Raw genomic sequence first — 18,343 nt, 5'->3', positions numbered from 1 at the left:
AAAGATTGATTGATTGATTGATTGATTGAATGATTTGACAGAGAGAGACAGAGCGAGAGAGGGAACACAAGCAGGGGGAGTGGGAGAGGGAAAAGCAAGCTTCCTGCAGAGCAGGGAGCCCAATGCAGGGCTCAATCCCAGGACCCTGGGATCATGACCCGAGCTGAAGGCAGACGCTTAACAACTGAGCCACCAAGGCGCCCCTCAATGGCGGCTGCTACCGCCACCACACCAGAGAATGTGGGTGACTCTGTTGAAAGCTTTATGGCCAGGCCTGGAAAGGGCTTGTATTCTCCCTCCCGTATCTTATTGGCCAGAACCTATCATATGGGCCTAAGCTACTGTTTGGAGGTGGGAAGGTGCACGGGAAGATGAATTAAATCTGTTCAGCAGCTAGCCAGTCTCTACCACAAGTACAAAGGAGCACCGTGCACCAAGGGGAGGTCAGAGAAAGCTTCCCGTCAAAGTCAAACGCATCTCTAAGCTTCGTTTGATCTGCTCCCCCAAATGTGTCTAATGCTTGTTTCCCAGAGAGGCAGGGAAGCATGAGCAGTGTCCGGACTTGCTATGATATTTGCATGCTTCTCCTTGTCTACCCAGATGCTTCAGAGATAACATTTTCCTTCCTATGCGTTCTCTAGCCACAAGCTTCTGTTTATATACAAAAGCGCTGCCCTTTCAGGTTTAAATGGCCTTAGCCACTCAGGATTCCTAGGATGAAGGAAGGGAGCCGGGAGCAGAGAATAAGCCCTAATCCCAGGCAAGAGATTTAAAGCAGTATTTTTCCTCTGAGTAAAGATACAACTAGAATGTGCAAAACCAAACCACCTTAGCCCTTTGACATCTATCAGCTGGGCAAGACCTTAATTAAAGTCTTGTTCTGTCTGAAGCATCCTAAGAACTGGAGCTAAAGCTCACAGGGTTTTTCATTCCCTTTAGCATTTTTGAACACTTAACTACATGCCAGCCATGTATTAAGCTCTGTTTATTTAAATACAACAGCCTGTGTCTGTGACAGAAGTCCTCATATGTTCATTTTATGGATGAAAACACTAAAGTACAGATTGCTTAGACAATTGGTTCAAGGCCACCTTGCTGAAAAGGGTTGGAATCTGGGATTTAAACACAAGTAGTTGGACTCCAACAATTTGCTTATAACTTCTACAGCACCCTGCCATACCGTGCGTATGATAAACTCAATCTGATGAAACATTTTGCCAGGTGGGTACGTTCCAGTTTGATATCGATGCTACACGCCATTGGTAGTAGGTATATATGCCAGGACATTCTTTCTTAAACACTGCTTGCCTCTTCTGTTGCCAGGTGGCTCATTTTTTATCAGTGAGTCATGCTATTGTTTCTGGTAAGTTCTAGTGAGAGAAACTACAACTTAAATACAATGTTTACCTTACATGCTGCGTTTTGTAAGAATTAATTTCCAAAGCCTACTTTTCACTTAAAAGCAGAGTGTAATCTATTATCACTAAAATACTACCATCTGATGTAGAGCGGAGGAGGAAGTAGTGATTTTCTTTAATCATCACGTTTGTATTCTAAGCATAAAAGTCACGGATGGAACTTCTCACGTGCGATTCTTCACTTTGATGACAGCCTGAGACAGAGAGGCTAGTCATTAACCAAATAGAAACAAAGGATGGATCCAAGGACAGAAGAAAAATTCACTGAAATGGAGTCTGAGGATCACGTAATAAAAAAGGACACAGAGTTCATGTGAACCCTGCCTTGGCTACTATATATGTGACCTTGGACAAATCACTTAACCTCCCTGAAACAAAGTTTACTCACCTTTAAAGTGAAGGTAAGAATTCCCTGCTTTGTCAGGGTCCTGTAAGAACTCAGTGTAATCAGTTCATATGAGTGGGATTAACCCATCCCCATCTGGAGTTAAGCTAGCAGGTCCAAACTGGAAAGCAGGAGCTACAAACACGGGTGTCCACAGGAGCCAGTTAGGCCATGTGAATGAGTAACGACTGTCCAAATGTAGCACAAGAGAAAACATGTATTTTGATAAAACACGATATTTTTGATAAAACATTAGATTGATAAGATGTTAATGAATATTATTCAGCAGATGGTAGGTTGGGGCAAGAAGGGTTCTACAGCCAAATAAGACGAGAAAACCCTGATGCGTTCTATGACCCCCTTTTGGAGAGTCATAAAGTGCATTAGTATATTAAACGCTCTGAGAAGTCCTGCAGTACAGAAACTAGTTTTGCCAATTTAACCTACCATTTTTGCAAAGACGTTTGAAAATGAAACCCTGCCCTGTTCACATCTCCATGAACGGAAGCTCTCAGTCTATCCTTTAGAGTTTCATATGAGGAAACCAAAGGAGATAGGCAAACAGCTATTGTACAATGTTTAGCTCAAGTATCCTGATCCACTGCCCACAAGACCTTCTACCTTCACAACCCCAGGCATATTCCAAGTATTTACCTAGCTTTGTGGCGGCATGGAGATTTGTCTTTTCTCCAGCATGGCCTGGTGGCTGCATTACTGTTTGGGGATGGAGCATGTGAAATGGGAAGCATGGGTGGGAGAGATTATGCTACTCGGAAGTATGAATATCAAGTCTTGATTTCAGAGCCCATATAGCAGGTTTTAATTCATGAACTGAACCATGTGAGCCAAAGTCATAACCAGGGCTAAGACATCTAAATTCTTCTAGTCCTCATAAAGAACCAAATAGATTCTGACAATGCAAAAATGCACGACACACTTAAATCAACAACCTAATTAAGACTCGTAGCTGTATGGTGGGCTTCGGCCTCAGTCATTTTACCCTTCCCTTTGGAGGAAGTGCCTTGAGCCTTTGACTGTTCCCAGTTGAATGGGTAATAGACCCCCGACATATCTTGTTTCTGGCAATTGCCGTGAACATAATTCTTTGTTTACAGCAGTGTTGTAGAAAACTTGATGAATACTTAGAAGAAAATAGAATTAGGACTTAAGGACCCAGTTAAAATCAACTTAGTAGAACATAGACATTGCTTTGTGTAGAGCTGGAAAAGATAGCCATGAGAGAAAGTGGCTTAAACATACACCAGAGAAACTATATATTATACACATAATATGTAAGAGGCAATTATGGCCTAGTAATCTGCAGTGTATCACTACCTAGCAATCAGATTGACGGATTCTAATGAGACCCATGTTGTTTGTAATCAGACTGGCATTGCTTATTCAGAGCTCTATTCCATAAGATGCACTTTTAAATGGCTCAGATTGCACCAGATGCTATAAGAAATGGCATTCCATTTTATTCCATTACCAGCATTTTTCCCTCTTCCAATTAGCATAATTTAAAATCAGCCAGAGGCAAATGCGCAGGGCTGAAAAGTTGCAAGGAAGTTCAAGAAAGACTTGATAGCAAAAGGCAAAAAGACACGCATGCACAACAATTTTTTATTATGGGCAAGAGAACATTACAATTAATAGAGTTCCTAGTCTTTAAATTGCTCAGAATTTATTTCTGTGACTTATTGAACTATTAGAATCTCTCAGGGGGCTAATTGCCCTGTAGGTTGTTCTTGCTTATGCATTATCTTGTAGATGACATAATAGCATCACCACCTCATTTACCATTCAGTTAAGGTCTTAATTGAGTTCATCTTTTTTTCTCTCCTCAAAATGGCCAGGAACTTAGGGAATCAAAACAAATTCTCATTTGCAAAATGAGAAGATCCTTGTAAATTGCCTCTTTATAAGTTAGGTCCCGACTGTTTATAAAATATATGAAGTTAAAAGTTGAGCTGACATAATACACATTTTTCCCTGATGTAATCTGCCATGATAGTAAAAGCGGAGCTAGCTGGTTAAATAAGGATTGGCATCTGATGTTAAAAGACTAATTTTCCAATGATTTGCCTCCCCAGGATCTCTGCATCACCCTCTCAGTAAGGTATAAGCTCCCAGGCTGTATCTTGGGCTTTGCTGGTAGCTCGCACAGCATTCACTCCCCCTTGGTGCTCTTCCTAATCGTACCTAACAGATTTCAGTAGAGGATCCATGTTCTCTCCTTATGTCACTTGGGTGGGACTGACCCATCCCCGTCTGGAGTTATACTAGTGGATCCAAACCTCTGAACCAATTACTGCTTCAAAGGAGGTCCAATCAGAGTGTAACTTGAGACTTTACCATAGTGTGGGAAGCAATCTTTCTTGAACTCTACCCCATCCCCCACATGAACAAAAGGCGCCATTTGCTCTGGCAGCCATTTTGGGACCATGAGAAAACTTAGCCTCAGGGTGGAGGTGATACACATAGATGAAGAGAATCTTGAAGAAACCAGAGCCAGACCCACGGGTGTACTGGAGCCTGTTTGTACCAACCAGCTCTCGAGAGCTGATTGTTAAAGTTGTAGGACGCTTGTGAGCTGGTTAACATCATGTTGGGAGCTGGCAATTGGCCACAGTTGGGAGTATTTACACCATGGATGTATGCAAACACTACAGGTCAGGGCTGCTGCTTTTTTTTCTCCTCTCTCTTTCCCCCTTCCCCCTTCCCCCCAGAGCTGTGCGGTAAACATTTCCTAGCTTTGCACTTAATGCCTACTTGTTTTTCAGGATCCTGAGTCAGTGCCTCATGGAGTTCCTCTTTATCCTCTTAGTCTGAGTCACTAAGTCCCTTCTCATATCACCCTGTGCCTACCTTGTCTGGAGTGCTTTTAGCAATGCGGAGTACTTATCGATTTTCTTGTCGATTCCCCCACTAGACTCTAAGATCAACAGCATCTTAGAAATCTTAGGAATCTTTCATTTTTCTTGTCTACATCCTCACAGATAGAGACATGGCTGCCATATTATAGGTTCCCAACCAATGCTGGCTGAATTACTTGAATGGATGAATAAGTAAATCCTCGTGATTTGTTTTTACTGCTTGAAATTCAAGGAAAAAAGAAATACTCTGTCATTACCCTTAGTACATATCCTTATACTAAATATGTGAATCATCATAAAGCCATCAAAACTCCTTGACTTCTCCCTTCTTCATTTTTCTCATCTTTAGTATCACCATCATTATTTACCATGTGTTGTCTGTCCCGGTGTCAGGCAAGTGTGTTGAGGGATATTAGAGAGAGCCTTGGCTTTTTTATCAAATAGATGGGATATGAGTTCTAGTCCTGCCATTCACTGCCTGGGTCTTCTTAAGCAAATTGTATGCTTTCCTCATATATAAAATGGGAATGGGGTCTAACATGTAAGGTTGCTGTGTGAAAGTAAATAATTGGTAAATGGCCAGGTGCACGGTAATAGACAGTGAAGAAATGGTAACTCTTTACCTTCATGTCCCACAAACTTAACCATGTTTTGCTTTATATTTTCCTAAGAACTATCACCTAAGATTTAGAATCTGACTTCCATTTACTTTGTTTGGATATTTCAAACTAGTTTTGCATCCTGTGAATCCAATTATGACTAACAACAGCCACAAATATTACTATATATCCCCATGGAGATTGGAGGCAAAAACATTTTTTTTTTCAAGCTGAAACCCTATCACTTATAAGTTTCTAAGAAGGTTTTTGTTTTTAGGGTTGATTATGATTTGTCTTTGGATCCCTCCCATTCTTTCCCCTTTTATTAGATCCTGTGTGTGCGTGTGTACGTCATTGAAACTTGCTCATAGGAAATCAGAATGTGAGACCAGACCATGACAGGAATGATGTAAAAATTATCATCTTTTCATATTTTAATTTGGAAGACATACTTCGGATAAAGAGAAAAAAAAAAACTGGGTTGGTCTTAGCAACTTGGACTGGGTAACTCTTGCCCTATAGGTGGTGTTAAGATCGAATATGCCAGACTTCGGGAAATATCCTATTGACTCTTGTGAATGTCATGTCTGAGCCATGACATCAGGTCACATGCAACAGGTGGCAATTTTGCCCTGGATGGAAGGTTAATCTTTGTCAATCATCCTGAAAGGACGAAGCTCTAGGGCCGAACAGAATCTTGCCCTTGGACTAGTAGAGAGGATATGTTCTTCTGTAGGGCCTCAGATGACGAAGTAAAGGTGAGCCATGGGAGTGTTTCGAGTATTTCCAGTGGTGAGAATTATTGGGTCCCTGCACAAAGAAGCAGGCTAGAGATAGGCAGGATGTTGACCGAATAAGGAGATCTAGTGAGGAACATGGGTATGTGGGATGTTAGCAGTTTTGAACTATTCCCTGTAACCTTAAACTTCAATTAAATTGGGGTAAACCACATCTTCCCTAATCCGTTCCCAACTGTGATGTGGGGAATCGGGTTAAGCAGTAAGCTCACAGTAAGACCAGAGAGAAGGGAGTAAGGACGTGTAATGAAAAATAGCTGCCCAGAAGAGGCATGTTATCATGAGGATTGTCAGAGGCACAGGAGAAGAACCAAGGGAAACCAGACAGATTTGCTCCCAACTATATGGGAGGCAGGAATGCTGGGAAGCACTCAGAAACCTTTGAGAAGGCTATTTGCCAGGACTTGACTGGAAAGAGATCAGATCCATCTGCCTCCGAAGACGATGCTCTTCCTACAATGCCATTAGGCTTCTTGAAGGATGAAGTGGAGCTAGAGAGGAATGTGGTTCATTGGTAACTTCCTGTAGCATTTCCACAAAGCAGACCTGTGAAAGTATTGCTTTTCCTTCGTTTCAGCAGTCCTTTGGTATAAGTTACCCATTATTATTGTTATCTGTCCAAATGGTCTTGATGGAGGAGTGGGATATAGGGGAAATTTGTGTTTTCATGAGAAGCAGTAACATTTCACATCTTAAGCAAGACTTTTAACTCTCTGGTCGATGACCTGAAATTGATTTTCTCCCAGCTACACACCAATGTGATAGGAAATCTACTTAGTGTAATAGGTACTCTCTGCTTGATATCATTGGAAAATAATACCGTACAGTTTAGAAGATACTAGATCTAGCCTGAACTCTGCTACGAAGAGCTTTGTGAGTGGGAATATGTCACTCATGACTTCTTGTTCTAAAACCAGGACTCGGACTCCCTAATCTCTACTATCTTTCAGCTCTAAAATTCAACGTATGCTTTGTATTTCTTGGTTCCTAGGTACGAACTTCAGAATGCAAAAATGTTTATATGCAGTCACAGAAAAGAAAGGCAGCACTGATATTTAGCAGGTATGTCCAGCCCTGCTGTTGTAACTGTCTGATATATAAGTATTTTCATGCTACTTGGTGCCTGGTTTGTATTCTGAAGCACCGTGAGTTGTCCCCGTTACCTAGCTCTCCTAATTGTCCCCTGTGCAGCCCCACAATCACTGAATCCATGTCGTTCATAGAAATTTATTTTTTGAAAGGTCTAAAAATATTTTCACACATAGAAGCAATAAACATTCTGATTAGAGACATGGGCCCTAAAAAAAAAAAAAAAAAAGACACTAAGGATAGAAAGAGAGAGCAAGACAGGAAACAAAGGGTTACCATGAAGGATCAAAAAGTTGACAGGAAAACTTAACACCATACTAACGTGGATGGTCTCCTAAGTCAATCTGTGTCTTTCTTTCTTTTTATTCCCCTCCATTCTTCCCTTCTTCTCTTTCATCCATGAGTTAAGGAAAGAAATTTCTATTTTCAGATTTTTCCTGAAATCTTTTACTAGGATTGTCAATAGAACAGAGTTTTGAATAGTTAGATATCTTTATTAAGAAATTAGATTTCTGGTGCTTTGAGAACAGAAACACATAGAAAGAAGAAAAATCATTGCTTGTGCCATTAGGTGAACTCAAAGTGCTTCTTTTATTCTTTCCTCTATTCTGTAATGAACGAAATATTCTGTGTGCTTTGGATGGTAGAGAGAATGGGACGCTCACAATGCAAGGGTCTTTTGCTGATCCATAGCCAGTGTTCCTTGCAAAAGGTAATCTAATAATCCTCTATTCCATTTAAGGACTATAGGAGCTTGTACATTTCTAGACATTTTAAATGACTTACCCAATGACCCTGCAAGCCTTTCTAATCCAAGCGTTGTTATTACTCTTGCTTGATGGAAATTTAGGAGGGCTGAAGTTGAGAGAGATCCTGGATATGAGCATATGCCCTGCCGGTGTGTGATTTTCTTTTTTATATGTCAGCCACCTTGTCTAAAAAGGTCTCCCAAATCAGAAGCATATGGCTCTGAGTTTTTGTTCTTCTGACTGACAGGAGTAACTTTTCAGAAAGCTCTCGGAGGTTCTTTGAGGATCTATTGCTATTCTTGACAGAGTTTTGGAGTTGATTGCTTTGAAGCCCACTTATCTTGCTTAGCTGATTGAAGATGTTGCTGATGTGCTTTTTTAATTAGTTTGTGAAGTGGGTGGAGTTGGAGCAAAGTCAATTTCATCTTGCTAAAATCCAATCAATGCTAGTTGACTGAATGACTTTAGTTTATTTAGCTGATTGACCCTGGACTTCTTCAGAAGTTGTTTTCTCTTATTTTCAATTTTGATGATTAAAAAATGATTTAATTACAGAAGTCACTTCTATGTCACTTAATATGTTGGCATGAAATTTACTCCACTCTTCCACCTTATGTATAACTTATAAGGCACACAATAAAGTTCTGCTGAATTCAGTAATATTTGCTGTTCGCAACTATAGAAGAGACAACACACTTTCCTCTTTTGACTTTTCATTCCTTTACTGTGCAGACAACTATTTATTGAAAGAAAAGATTGCTCAAACCTTTGCAAAATATTTACAATGTGCTAACTTTTGTTGGGATTCACTTTAGGCTTTTTGTGATGCAGTGTTTTGCAAATCCTTTCACTGGTTAAACTTTTCTTATTGAAGTAATGAATACAAAAACAGTGGTTCCCATTTATTTGGAGAAGAATTATTGTGACTGCCTGCCTGGGCATCAAACTGAAATGCTTACAAAACCACTTCACATCCCAAAGAACAACCAACCAAATTTTGTTTCTGTCAAAATAATAGAAACAAATGTTTCCAGAGAAGAAATGCTGCTCGTAAACATTTTCATCAGAATCAAGCACTGTGGTTATTAAAATTCATTTAAATTAAGTGTGTATTTCCGAAACAGATGCCCTCTTTGTAAAATATTTGCCAGCAAAGATACCACTAAGCCTGCAGGGTGAAGTCACGTATATGAAAGACCTATGATGCATGAGAGCCTAATTAAACTGAGAAAACTCTAGTAAACCTCTCTCTATAGGAAATGTTAAGCCTTTTTTTTTTTTTTTTTTTTAGGTGGTAGTGAAAAGTTGTTCTGAAGTTTTATTTCCAAATGTGATTTTAAAGCAATCCTACAAGTGGATTCATGAAGAACACGGACAGGCAAGTGTTAGTCAAATGTACCAAGATTATCTGAGTTGAGTCCCAGACTGGATTTAGGTTCTTCTTTCATTTTGATTAGTTTGGTCCTGGAATGTCTGAAGGGGTCAGAATGGGTGGAAAAAACATTGGAATGGATGGATTGGTATTGACCTCCCTGACTTAGACCGAGGGACTAACTTTGAGATCACAGAAGAGGATATAAGTTGACTCTTGCCTTATAAAATCTGCATACATGTCACCTTAAAATGCTACTCACATTTCAAGCTTCTGTGTATGTCATATACACTAACATCTTATTGGCAAAAAACAAGTTACATGGCTGAGCTCAAGATCAAGGGGTAGGGCAATACATTCCATCCACCATGAGGTTCAAAGCAAGTCACCTGGCTAAGGCAAACATCAGTGAGTGTGGGCATATTCTACTGTCATTAAGGAGGGGGAAGTGAGGCCGTATTTCTTGAACAATATTATCATCTACCACAAGTCATAATGCCAGAAAGTAAAGGACATGTGTTCATGAAATACTTACGAGTGTCAGGGTACAAACAGTGCCATAGACCCTACTGCAGCTTTGGGCACTCCCAGCGTTTAGAGTGGCCATCAGTGAAGAACTGATGAGCATGTGAAGCAGTATTTCTCTTGGGGCCTCCCTGCCTATAGTCAGGGGCCAGGTGTTTTGGCAAGATGCTGGAGCAGCGGAGCAGGAGCATCCTTGCTGCTGAGCACACATGAGATGCTACTACCCCTGGGGAATCTAAAAAAAATACCTGTGGGAGAATTTCAGGGGTGCTTAACTCTTGAACAGGCAGGATAATTGGTACAGATTAATTTGTATTCAGTGCCTTTGAACACTGTGTTCCATAGATGAAGTGGGAGATTGGATGCATTTTCCAGATAATTCTAAAATAGAACCCCAAATAAGTCATATCCATATTGTGAAGATGAAAAGAACATGTCTGGCCTGAAACTACACGTTTATATATAGGACAGCCTAGAAAGCTTATTTTTAGACATCTAATGGAATGGATATGTGGCTCCACTGGTGGTTTCAGTCAACAAACAATTGAACAAACAATTTTAAAAAATGGAAACAACTGGGGCACCTGGGTAGGTCAGTCAGGTAAGCATCCAACTCTTGATTTCGGCTCAGGTCATGATCTCAGGGTTGTGATTATCAAGCTCTGTGTTGGGCTCTACTCTGGGCATGGAGCCTGCTTAAGATTCTCTTTCTCCTCTTCTGCCCCTCCCCCGCCTCCCTCTTTCTCTCTTTAAAAAAAAAAAAAGAAAGAAAGAAAGAAAAGAAAAGAAACAGTTCCAAAGTACACAATTTAGTTTTGCCATTTTATCCTAAAAAGACACACACTTTCTATTGATGAAAGCAGCTCATGATCCTACCTGCTCCGTCACCTATGACCCTGCTACATCATCCATATGCACATTGTCACATCACAGTGCATACAAGTATGAGCATGGGATTTGTGTGTGGCAGAGATTTCTGACTTCTTACCAACTCCATTTCCTCTTCTTCTATACAAGTTAGATTAGAGTTCACAAGTTCCTTGCTGGTATTTGTGGCCATGTGACTGAGTTCTTGCTAATGGAATATGAGCAGAATGATGTTATGTCACTCTAAGGACTGACGCAAAAAACCTCTCATGTTTGATTTTTTCATATTCTTTCACCTTCTAGGGCTTGATGAAGACAAAAGTGTTAACATTGGAAGCCATGTGTTGAAGATGGTGTAGCTGTAAAATGGAAGGGTACTAGATCTTGGAGCTACGACTTGGAGAAGAACTCATTGATCAAGACTTTACATGAGTGAGAAATAGAATCTTTTCATGTTTGAGATTGTGTGATCAGAGGCAAGTTATTTTTCCACCATGCACATCAATTTCCTCATCTGTAGAATGGTATAATTGTTCTAAAATATGTATACAAACTCTTTGATACTTCTTCCTTCAAAATGCGGAGCATAATTTTCCTCCTCTTCAGTATACACTGGACTTAGTGACTTGTCTTCTAACAGAATATGGTGGAAGTAGTGGTGTGTGGCTTCTAAGACTAGGTCATAAAAGGTGTTGTTGCTTCCTTCTTCCTCTCACTCTTAGATTCTTTGCTTTGGGTGAAGTCAGTTACCCTGTGGGGAAGACACTCAAATAGTGCCATGGAGAGATCCACATGGTGAGGAACTGAAGACTCTTGTCAATAGCCATGTGATTGAGCCAACTTGGAAGCAGACCCTACAGCCCCAGTCAAGCCTTCAGATGACCATAGGTTTGGCTGGCATCTTGACTACAGCTTCATGAGAGACTCTGAGGCAGAAATACCCAGCTTCTCTCTGATTGTGATCCATAGAAACTGTGTGATCCACAGAATCTAAGTATAAAAGAATATAAGCCTATTGGGGGACTGTTAGGGGTGTTAAAGTCAATAGATTGGAAGTCCAATGAAGATCAAAGAATTGTTGGAATGGGTTGGGGGGGGTTGTTAGAATATGTGAGTTAGAAAGACACAGCTGATGGTCAGAGAGTACAATCGAGATAGTGGAGGTAATATAGTTATGGATATTGTGATTTTGAGATCTAGGTTGTTAAGATCATGAGACTTGATGGCTAAGGTGAACTGAAGGGAAGATTGTTGGCAATGAGAGGCTAGAGTGATGGATGGATTATTTTGTTAGATGTTGAAGCTGCCAAGAGTGATGACGGGGATGGATTAATTTGGAAGAAAGGCAGGTAAGCTGGTGCTAATATTTTCAATAAATATGGAAGCTTATTGAATACTGTTAGATGAGTAAAATAAGGAGGGGTAGTTGACGGTGCTGCCTGATTGATGTGGCTCAAAAGAGCCTGTGGTGTTTGAGGAAGAAAGGATGAGAAATTATGTGGAAACAGCCAAGAGGAACAGGGACGATAACACTGCATGTCCAGGCCCTAGGGCACTAGGGTGCCACAGAAAAACATTGTCATTGTTGGTGAAGGCTACTGGGGAAGTAGTGTTGTCAGACAATGGCCAGATTCCACTTAGAGAAAGAAAGAGAAAGAACCCTTCTCCCAGAGGAAATGTGTGATTAGAGGGAATTTAGCTCATAATAGACTCTAAATTCCAGATGTAAGAGTCGAAGGCAGAGAAGTGGTAGGAGGCTGGGTCAGATTAGGGTGTTGTGAGGCTACAGGAGGATAAAAACCCCCGTGATTATGGGAAGACCTAAACTTCTGGAAGTGGCTGAGGTAAGCAGAGATTTAAAGCATGATCAGATTAGCTGTGGTGGCCTTTTCAATGAAGGTGATTAATAAACTCTTTAGTCTTAGATTTGTTCTTGATCAGTTTGGAGGGGTGAGTGGGTGGTGGTGTGGCTGCAGGAGAGGCCATCTTACCAGGAGCACATGGAGCTTCATGGGACTTCCTGAATCCCCCCTGAGGGTGGTGCAGGGGTTACAGGAGACACTCTGGAGGCAGCTGGTGGTGCCACAGTCCAAACAACAGGACACCCACTGTTGGAGGTCTCCACAGAACTCGGGAAGTCTTGCTGAAATTATTATTTGCTGAGTACTAACTGCCTGCCCTGTTGATAGGTCAAAATGCCAAATATCCTTAGGGTTCAAAATAGCGGGGTCAATAAAATCTTGCTTCACGCCTGGTCATTACTTGATAAGGAATGGAAAATTGAGTCGAGCTCAATATTTTATACTTAACTGGTTTGTTTTTCCTCTTAATTAGTTCCTTTAAAATTAGTTTCAAAAGCTAAAGTCATTGTCCTGAAAGTCTTCAATTATGATGAAACAAAAGTCAGTGGATTCTTCTTTTTGAATGGCTTCTGGAAGTCGGGCTGTGCTTTTTCACCTCTGGCGGAAAAGCCTGGTGGAAGGACCCGCTGGGACCTGAACACAGGAGTGGAAACCATGAGGCAGTCTTCCTCACTCTCACTGAAGTGTTCCGCAGGCCTGGCAAGGCACTCGATCTTGCTCGTGTGTGTTTCCTAGTCTATATCTCTCTGGAGTGCCTTGCGGAATAAATAATTAATGGTTGTAAAGCATAAAACCTAAAGTGCTGTGGAAACAGAAAAGCAACAATAAAGGGACCCTCCTGGTTGGTTGCTCAACTCCAGCACTCGGTAGAGCAGCTCTTGAAACATGAGCCCACTCAGGCTCCAGCCTGGCCAGGCTGAGAAGTGAGCTCAACTCCCTCAGTGTCTAGCATTAGCCTCGACCCTTCGACTACCTCCCTGACACCCACCTGTCCTCCTTTCCTTTCCCTGTCCAGCCAAGAAGAAAAACAGTTCTGATTAAATGGGATCATGTTGATGTGGTTTAATTTCATGCACTTCATTCTTTCACTTATCCATTTAACATTCATGGTACACCTGCCTGCTCTGGGCTCTATACTTAACCTGGTTACAAAGGTGGAGGGGTTCCAGTCTGAGCCTCACCTACATGAATGGTCATGTGCCCACATATCTGAGTACCTGGGAGAACCGGGTGGGGCAGGGTCCTTAGAAGTATTTGCAAAAAACTCCAGAAACCTTGGGAATAGAGGAAGACCAGAAGCAAGACAAGCTTCACCTAGAAACAAGGGTTTTGACCTCTGTCTCCAGCTTAGTCTTTGTTGCATCTGGTCTGGATTTTAGTAATATCATATATCTTATATGATATGTTTCAGTAATATGTATGTTCAGTAACATGGATTTCTCTCTCTCACTCTCTCTCTATGTACATATATATACACACATATATATGTATACATATTTATATATATATGTATATTCTATAATGTGGATTTCTGGCTTTCAATAATATCTGAAAGATCATTCTTTGTAAGCAGTCATGGCCTGGACAGCACAACTTTTTATGGTATTCCTAACATATTTGACACCTGGAGCAGATCACTTATTAATTCTCCCCAATTCAACAAAATTATCTTCTGTAGTAATCATGTAATAATAATACTCAATATTTTCTCGATTCATTCTTTAATTGACAAACAATTGAAAAAGAAGCTTCACCTTAATGATAGTATTAAAATTCAACAAATTATTTAATATATGAACTGGAATTTGCACCTACCCAACAAAGCTTGCTATTTGCACTATATTTCATTGTTTTTAAATTTCAAACAAAAAAGTCCAAGTGGTCAGATAGAATGACAGAGCTGAAGCTACTCTAGTCCTGTCTTTTCATCTTTCCAACCACCATGTTGTCATTAAATTGAACCTACTGTTTAAATGCCAAAATATGTACTATTTAGGAAATTGAAGACACAAATTGCACCCAAAGTGAGCTGGATTGATTTCAAATGATTCTTTACTCTTCAAATGCAATTATGTGGCTGAGTTTGTGTACCTGGAGGGTGACTATATAACTGGGAGTTCTCTGAGTTAACTTTCATGTGGAATACCATGTTTATTTAAAGATAAGTCACAAAACTTGCTAATTTGAGGTCTATGTTAATTATTGCCACTGTTGTTTTGCTATTACTATTATTAAAACTCAACAAAAACTGCAGCAGTTGTTTAGAACTTAGATAAACTAAAGGGAGTAGTTTATCATTGTTAGGATTGCCAGTGTGCAGCAATAGTAAAAAGAAGATTGACTTTTAGATGGTTTTATTTTTAATTCTCCACAGGTAGTACATCCCTCTATTGCTTTCTCCTAAGGTGGACCCCTGTCATTTTCCTACCATTCCTACTCCACTGCTACTTTGGGAAATTTTAGAACAGGGCAAAATGCAGACAGAGAGAGGAAGGTACCCATTTGTTCACAGACCGCTGCTCAATTTTGCTACTCAGAGGATTCTAGCAGAGCCTGGCAGGGGGTGATTGTGGCAGACAGAGGAAGTGATACCCAGAGGGAGGGCCAGATATGTCCACACGTGAGTAGGACCATGGTGCCTGCCAGACAGACAGATATTGTTTGTGATTCACAGAAATGCTTTGCAACAGGAGGGAGTGTTTTGCAAAGGTAGGTGCCGATGCCAGCAGATTAGAGCAAGAGCCAGCACTCAGATATACCTAAAGGTGGGTAAGATAGAAAGACATTCTGCTCTCAGAGAGCACACAATCTAGTAGGGCAAAAGTCAAATAAATATAGTATACATAATATAGTATAATATAATTTCATATGGTATATAATCTTATAAGCAGAATGCTAGGTAAATATGTACGGGATGTTTGGGAAAGTTTCCTGGGAGATAAACACAAACACCTGAACTGATTGTCAAATAGGAGGAGGAGTTAGTCACCTCTAAGACTGAATTTGTCCTGCTGGGGTTTCAGATGTGACTTTGGGCAGATATTTGGGAGTGGGAGTGTTCCCAAAGATCCCCTTAAATTAAGCAGTATCACAATGCTCAAGATTTATTGAGTGTTCACAATGTGCCGAGCACTATGCTCTCAAGGTGCTGAGTACTATTCATCTATTTTTATCCTCAATGCAGTTCCAAGGGGTAGGTGCTGTTATCACCCTCATTTTACCAAGTGGGGGGCAGGGGGAAAATGAGGCTTTTGGCAGGCAAGCAACTTGCCAGAGTTCATAAACTAAGTTACAGAGATAGGATTTGAATACAAACATTCTGACTTCAGAGTCTAGGATTTAATTTTTCAATTGCCCCCTGAAAATACATCTGGACACCATTCACTCAGAGCTCACTCTCTTTCCTCCCCTAAGCTGCATGTAAGACTGGCCTTTCTCTAGTGTGATGACTCCTTCAGCTGAGCTGTGGTTGGCGAAGACAAAGATCATCACCAGTGACCACTCCCCTGGGTAAGATTCCGGCTTTGTGTTTGAATACCATCTCCGCCATTACTTGACAATATGATCTTGACTGAGTCACTTATCCTCTCTGAGCTCAGCTTTCTCATCCATAACATGGGGCTACTAAAACCTAGGTCTCAGAATTGTTCTGAAAATTACACGTCAGTAAGTGAAGTAGCACCTGGCACGTAATAGGCACTTCACATGCTAGTCTGACATATGTCAATTAAGTTAACTAAGCAGAGCACCTCACAACCTGTTTTCGAAGAAAATTTTGCCAGCGCTCAATTTTGTTCTTCCACGGTGACATATTTTGAATCCTAAGTAAAAGACCCCAGGATCACTATTTATTTTAAACAACAAACACCTGTCATTGCTCAAATTAGAAACACTTGCAGAACCATGCTACAAAATATTTATAAATTTACAAATGTGTTTTAATTGCCACTAAGTAAAATGAATTCAGCTGTAGTTTTTCACTGTAAGAAAAAGATGCCTTCGTTCTTTTCTCCCTGTTCTAATTATAACTGTTGAATGTTGGGTTTGTGAGGCCAAATATACAGTATTTGTGATAAAGGGAAGTTTGGGGGCTGGAAGGGAAAGGAAGATAAAAGGTGTGGGAGAGAGATGGCTTAAGCTAGGCACTTCACATTTCAGATAAACATGAGACCAAGGCAATGTATCTCCATTTTGCCTTGTAACTCCTACCCACAGTGGGAAATTCATCACTTAATTTGTGAGGTGTGTTTTCCTTTTAATTTGTAATGTAAGTCGGAAGGTAGCCATGCATTTACTCATCACAATTTTTGTGGGTTGTTTTTCCTTTTCTTTCTTTCTTTCGCTTTCTTCCTTCCTTCCTTCCTTCCTTTCTTTATTTCCTTCTTTCCTTCTTTTTTTTCTTTCTCTCTTTCTTTCTTTCTTTCTCTTTCTTCTTTCTTTCTTTCTTTCTCTCTTTCTTTCTCTCTCTTTCTTTCTTTCTTTCTTCTTTCTCTTTCTTTCTTTTTCTTTCTTTCTTTCTTTCTTCTTTCTCTTTCTTTCTTTCTTTCTTTCTCTCTTTCTTTCTTTCTTCTTTCTTTCTTCTTTCTCTTTCTTTCTTTCTTTCTTTCTCTCTTTCTTTCTTTCTTTCTTTCTTTCTTTCTTCTTTCTTTCTTCTTTTTCTTTCTTTCTTTCTCTCTTTCTTTCTTTCTTTCTTCTTTCTTTCTTCTTTCTCTTTCTTTCTTTCTTTCTTTCTTTCATTCTTTCTTTCTCTTTCTTTCTTTCTTTCTTTCTTTCTTTCTTTCTTTATTCTTTCTTTTCTTTCTTTCTTTCTTTCTTTCTTTCTTTCATTCCTTTCTTTCTTTCCTTCCTTCCCTTCCTTCCTCCCTCCCTCCCTCCCTCCCTCCCTTCCTTCCTTTCTTTTTTAAGAGTCTGAGGGAAAATAATGGCAGTTTTATCTAAAAGAATAAATAATGCAGTTCTACTTCCACTGGTTATGGCTTTTTAAGAATTGTATCCCTGACTCAATTTCCTACTAGACTTTTAAACATTAAAGTTTTGAGTGCTAGTTCCATCTAATTTAGCATAATTTCTTAGTGGGAGAGTTATAAACCAAGAACATTCAGGTCAAATTCAACCTATAAATGTTTTGTTGGTGTTCGATAACTTTCAAGTAAATATTTTTTTTTAAATTGGAATATTTCACATAAAATCTGGGTTTTTGCTTTCTCTTACAAAAATGGAGTATCAAGCAAACTGGTCCTGCTGTATCCTATGGCAGTGGTTCTGAGTACGCTTGCTGCATGAGCAGCACCAGCAGCCTTTAGAAACTTGTTAGAAATGCAAATTCATGGGCCCTCCCAGACCTACTCAGTCAGAAACACTGTGACATTAGTTACCTTCAGGTCATTCTCATACACACCATGTCTGAGAACCTCTGCCCTGTGGCCCAATCTGTAGGATTTCCTTGGGAGCCGGCATCTTCCCACTGGTCTTTGATGTTCCCAGTTTGCCACCAACCCTATTGTGGAAATGATGTGTGTACACAGACTCCCTTACCCCTGACCTTTTAGGGGACAATTTCTTAGCCAGTCCCTGGGTCCTGCCAGCTTCATGGGTGTGTGACTCATGCAGTCACATGGCCCTACTCTCAGGAGAGGCTTGAGTTTGGTTTAAGGCTTTGCTATTCTGTCTTGAAATTCTTAATCATTTTATCTTTTGAATTCATGTTTTGTAAGTGAAGTGTGATGGGACAATTGAACATGTGTGTGAGCAGAGGAAATCCACCAGTTGGCAGCAAGCATGGACTCAGGCTGATGGGCAGAGAA

General features: G+C 40.3%; 1 long non-coding RNA gene across 1 annotated transcript in view; it reads left to right on the top strand.

Annotated features, from left to right (window-relative positions):
* The first annotated feature begins 10,846 nt into the window (after positions 1 to 10,846).
* LOC113920861 overlaps positions 10,847 to 18,343 on the top strand; it is a 31,741-nt gene continuing 24,244 nt past the window's right edge. The window contains exons 1-2 of the long non-coding RNA XR_003519402.2: positions 10,847 to 11,109; positions 15,954 to 16,049. This is a non-coding gene — a long non-coding RNA (uncharacterized LOC113920861). The remainder of the gene's footprint in view (positions 11,110 to 15,953; positions 16,050 to 18,343) is intronic.

The sequence above is a fragment of the Zalophus californianus genome, chromosome 3 (genome assembly GCF_009762305.2).
Source record: "Zalophus californianus isolate mZalCal1 chromosome 3, mZalCal1.pri.v2, whole genome shotgun sequence".
Classification (NCBI taxonomy): Eukaryota; Metazoa; Chordata; class Mammalia; order Carnivora; family Otariidae; genus Zalophus; species Zalophus californianus.
Note: the sequence above shows the minus strand (reverse complement) of the source record. Positions and strands in the feature narration are given on the sequence as shown.